This window comes from Myotis brandtii, unplaced genomic scaffold (genome assembly GCF_000412655.1).
Source record: "Myotis brandtii unplaced genomic scaffold, ASM41265v1 scaffold1237, whole genome shotgun sequence".
Lineage (NCBI taxonomy): Eukaryota > Metazoa > Chordata > Mammalia > Chiroptera > Vespertilionidae > Myotis > Myotis brandtii.
The window spans coordinates 41,532-46,732 of NW_005354322.1; the positions used below are offsets into that span (position 1 = coordinate 41,532).

The 5,201-nt window shown below is 44.9% G+C and overlaps 1 protein-coding gene across 1 annotated transcript in view; it reads right to left on the reverse strand.

Moving 5' to 3' along the window:
* Window positions 1-3,305, reverse strand: part of LOC102248077 (UDP-glucuronosyltransferase 2A1) — a 12,718-nt gene extending 9,413 nt beyond the window's left edge. The window contains exon 1 of the mRNA XM_005859268.2: window positions 3,261-3,305. The gene's annotated coding sequence lies outside the window, so the exon portion shown is untranslated. The remainder of the gene's footprint in view (window positions 1-3,260) is intronic.
* Window positions 3,306-5,201: the final 1,896 nt, after the last annotated feature.

Below are 5,201 nucleotides of genomic sequence, written 5' to 3' on the forward strand. Positions count from 1 at the left end.
TTTGGAGGAAGCATCATCTCCCTACCATGTGACCCATCAGAATTGAACATGGGGTCAATAAGTTTGAGAAGGCTTAGGAGTGCTAAAGAAATGCCCCCTTTCTCTTACCAAAGCATCTTGGCCTCCTCAGCCCTCCCCATGGAAGTGTCAGGATGGTGCTTTATGATGTCTAAGTTTCTCTCCCAGAGCTACCATTAGCTGGCAGAGAGGATTCCTGATTAATTAAAGCCTAGGGGGTGTGGCCTCTCACTGTCCTAGAGAAAAGCATATGCTCAAGAGGCCTGGGTTAGGGCCCTGGGAAATTTTGACATGGTGAAGATGACCAGGTAACCACAAACTCCTAGCACAGTTATGTAACAACCAACCCCATTCACCAAAAGAAGGTAAAAGAGGAAGAAGCCCTGTTAACCCAGGTCTAGCTCACCCCATAATTTTTCTCATGAAGACTTTTTTCCCTTTCATCCCAGCCATTTCCTCACAAAACAATGTCCTTCTGCACTCACTCTGTTGTCCTTCCAGGTACTAAAGACATCAATGGGGGTGAAAAGATGTCTTTAAGGGAGTTCAATGAAAGGAGCCTTTCCAAAAATTCCTACCCCTTCAAGAAAACCTACAAAAGCTATACAGCCAACAATATGTGGCCATGATCACAGGTCAAATGAGGAACTGAATCAAAATGATCCAGAAAAAGACCAAGACAATGTAGAAAAATTCACCACCTCGAGTGATAACTTGGGCAGCCAGTAACTTCAGAGCAAGGCCAAAGACCTCAGAACTATCTATGACATTTCTGAAGTCTGGCCCCCAAGAAATGCTGACAGTGTGGAAGTCAAATTTTACACCTACAGGGTACACCAATAGTGATGATTAAGATAAAATTGATAAGTGGTTCACTTCCAGTGTAAGCATAATCTGCAAACAATTTTTATTAAATTGATTGGGATAACATCTATACTAATAAAAGCATAATATGCTAATTCTACCGGGAGACCTTCCAGGAGACCTTCTAGACATAATTCTGGACAAAGCCATGGTAGCGGGGCCAAGGAAGAGGCAGTTAGGGGCAGTCAGGCCAGGAAGGGAGGGCAGTTGTGGTTGATCAGGCCTGCAGGGGAGGGCAGTTGGGGGTGAGCAGGCCGGCAGGGGGGGCCAGTTGGGGCCAGCAGGATGGCAGAGGGAAAGCAGTTGGGGGCAAGCAGACTGGCTGGGGGACAGTTGGGGGCAATCAGGCTGGCAGGGTGGAGCAGTTCGGGGAGATGAAGCCGGCAGGGGGTGGCAGTTGGGGGAAATCAGGCCAGCGGGGCAGGGCAGTTGGGGTCGAGCAGGCTGGCAGGGGCCACAGTTGGGGGCAAGAAGGACAGCAGAAAGAGTGGTTAGGGGCAATCATGCAGGCAGGCAGGTGAGCGGTTAGGAGCTAGCAGTCCCAGATTGCGACAGGGATGTCTTACTGCCAGTTTAGGCCGTCAGACACCCCCAAGGAGTGCCAGATTGGAGAGGGTGCAGGCCGGGCTGAGGGACATCCCCCATGCATGAATTTTGTGCACTGGGCCACAAGTTATCATTATGTTTCTTTGTCCAACCATTTTAAAGGAGGAAAAAAGAAATAAAGTTAGTATGTCTTTTGCCATAGAGTCCCCAAACTGTCATATTTAGTAATAACTAAGTACTGGAATAGAACATGAACATTTATTGTATTAACTGCCAAACAAATATGACAATAACTTCGTACAGAGTATAAGTTGTGGCTGAGAGTCTTGAGGGACATCTCAGCAGCAGAGGTCCCCCTTAAGTAGTGTGGGGCCTCAACCCCGTTCTGGGCTCCCAAGTCTGAAGCACTGGAGCCAGAAAGAGGAGCATTCATAACATCTGGCTGTGAAAATCAGTGGAGATTCTGCTCATCACAGAGGGACAGGAGTCTGCTAGAAACCCAGGCGCCCTCTATAAGGGCCAACACACAAAATCTGTTTTGTGGTCATTTACCCTGAACTCCATCAGTGGGACCGTGGTTCAGAGTGGACTAAGATTGTGCAAAGAGAGACGGGGTTGTGTGGCTCCGGTGACAGAGCTGAAGGGACAGTTGCCAGGTTCCCTGTGCTGAGCCCCTCTGACACACTGCCCACAGCACCATCTTTTCTGTGTCAAGCACTCTGCTCCATATTGCATCAGCCTGGAGGAACTCCGGACTCCCTGTTGCTCTGCCTAGTTACGATCATGCACTGTGAGGGAGACTGCTGCCTGAGCCCATAGTATAGACTTTTTAAAAAAATTTTGTTTTATTGCTTAAAGTATTACAAAGAGTATTATACATGTCTCCTTTTTTTTCCCCTTCTTGACATTCCCCGGCTTCCCCTATCCCCCAGTGTCTTATGTCCATTGGTTATGCTTATATGCATGCATACAAGTCCTTCGGCTGATCTCATATCCCCCCTCCTGCCCCCCAACCCTCCCCAGCCTTCCCACTGTAGTTTGATAGTCTGTTCGATGCTGCTCTGCCTCTGTATCTATTTTTGTTTATCAGTTTATAATAATCTTTATTATCCATAAATGAGTGAGGTCATGTGGTATTTTTCTTTCATTGACTGGCTTATTTCACTTAGCATAATGCTCTCCAGTTCCATCCATGCTGTTGCAAATGATAAGAATTCCTTCTTTTTTACAGCAGCATAGTATTCCATCCTTCTCTCTATAACTGAGCCATTAGCAAAAAGTACAGGGTAGCAGAGGTGTGTCTAGATCTGGTTCTAAAATTCAAGACTCCATTATAGACCATTTGATAGTTCTGTCCTCTATTAGCTTTAAAACCCATTACATTGGTGTTTCTGTTTTCTTGGTATATATTCCTAGAAGTGGGATCACTGGGTCAAATGGGAGTTCCATTTTTAACTTTTTGAGGAAACTCCATACTGTCTTCCATAGTGGCTGCACCAGTCTGCATTCCCACCAGCAGTGCACGAGTTTTCTCTTTTCTCCACATCCTCTCCAGCACTTGTCGTTTTATGATTTGTTGATGATAGCCATTCTGACAGGTGTGAGGTGGTATTTCATTGTTGTTTTGATTTGCATCTCTCAGATGATTAGTGACTTTGAGCATGTTTTCATGTCTCTTGGCTTTCTGAATGTCCTCTTTTGAAAAGTGTCTATTTAGGTCCTTTGCCCAGTATAGACTTTTTTGAAAGGTTCTTGAGGGTGAAAGCAGAAGGTATCAAAGACTGAGTTGAATGGTTCTAGAGTGGGACCATTTCCCCCCTCCTCCTAATTACCTGCCAGAGCAGCAGCAACCCAGTCTGTATACCACAGCAGCACTGTCTCACCATAAGGTAAACACTAGCTTCACTCTCCTGAATCCCGTTGGCCCCTCCCTGCTAGGCTTGCACTCAGGAATATTGTTAGCTGGCTGTGGCCAGCCTGAGCCCACAGTGCAAAATCGTTTGGAAGACTCTTGAGCAGATATGTGCAAACTCTGGGAAAGACAAAGTTGTGTGGCTCTTGGGTGAGGGTTATATTTCCCTCGCATGTCCAATCAACACCCCGTTTCTGTGCAAAGCCCTCCCTTCACATGGCTAAATCTTGGTCTGTTTGGGACTAATAAACATTGCTGACCTCACCCTGATGACTTTCTGACACTCAATCCTACCACAAAGGTCTGTGGGCACCCAACTGGTGGCAGCTGGCCTTGGTGTGCTCTTAGACTATTGCTGAGTGTCCTCAGACTCAGGACTGGTAGGGAGTTTGAACTTGTATCAATCTGGTGAACACTATTCACTCCTACATGGTGACTCATTGAAAACCTGTCCTCACTTAACTTGTGTACTACCACCAGAGGCTCTTCCAATGATGGAGCCTGTCAGCTAGCAGATAGAGGCAGATTTTGGATGCCTTGGGCCTTTTGTTGACCTGCCCCCATGCTCAGTACTGGTGGAAACTGGCCTCAGTGTGTAACTTGGCCACTTCCATGAATACCCATGCCCAGCAGAGCACCCACAAACTGTGGATCACTTAGTAGCTCCAAACAGGTGGCCCAGGGACAGACACAGGCAATGCCTGACATTGAATGCACTGGAGTTCCTTTCCAATGGCCCCAGAATCAACACAACTGGTGGCAAGATACAGACCACATCAGAGCATGACCCAAATAGATCTATATGCTGCACATACAAAAGTAGATCTCAGCAGGCACCAGAACCTGCTGGAGTGAATTCTGATTTCTGGGATTAGCATCTGCACAAAAACTCACAGTGTGGTTAGGGTTGATTCTCATAGTCAGCTAGTTAGAGAGGCAACCTCATCCATGGATAGGCCAGCAGAAATCAAGATAAAATTACAACAGGAGAGTTCACATAACCCACACAAGGGACATGCCACTGAGGCCCACAGACACCTACTACATAAAGACAACATACCAAGACTGGAGACATAGCATATCTACATAATCTACAGAAGCAAATATAGAGAAGCAGCCAAAAAATAGGAAGACAAATAAATATTTTGCAAATAAAAGAACAGGAAAAAGCCCCCCAAAATAAACAAAATAAAATGTAGGCAAGCAAGCTACCAGATATAGAGTTCAAAAAATTGTTATAAGGATGTTCAAGGAAATTAAAAGAAGATGGATGAAATCAGTGAGAATTTAAACAAAGAGAAAGTAAATATAAAAAGCAAATAAAATCCATAAAAGAGAACCAGTCAGAGGTGAAGAATACAATATCTAAAATGAAGAACACACTAGAAGGAATCAACAGCAAGCTAGATGAAACATAGGATACAATTCGTGATTTTGAAGACAAAGTAACATAAAACACCCAATCAGAAGAGCAAAAAGAAAAGAAAAATAATTTTTAAAAAATGAGAATAGTCTAGGGACATTTGGGAGAACATGAAACATAACAACAGGCACATCATAGGAGTAACAGAATGAGAAAAGAGAGCAAGAGATGGAGAACCTATTTGTGAAAAAATAATGATTGAAAACTTTACAAACCTGGTGAAGGAAAAGAACACAAAAGTCCAAGAAGAGCAATGACTTCCAAACAAGAACCCAAAGAGCCCACATCAAGATACATCATGATTTGTGGGAAATCACCACTTTCAGTCTGGAGATGACCTGGGGGATGGCAAAGAAGAGTCCAGAAAGCTGAGCGAATTTGTGAGGAGACCAAGACCACAAGAACACCTGAGAATGTTTTCCTTGCCATGCTAGCACC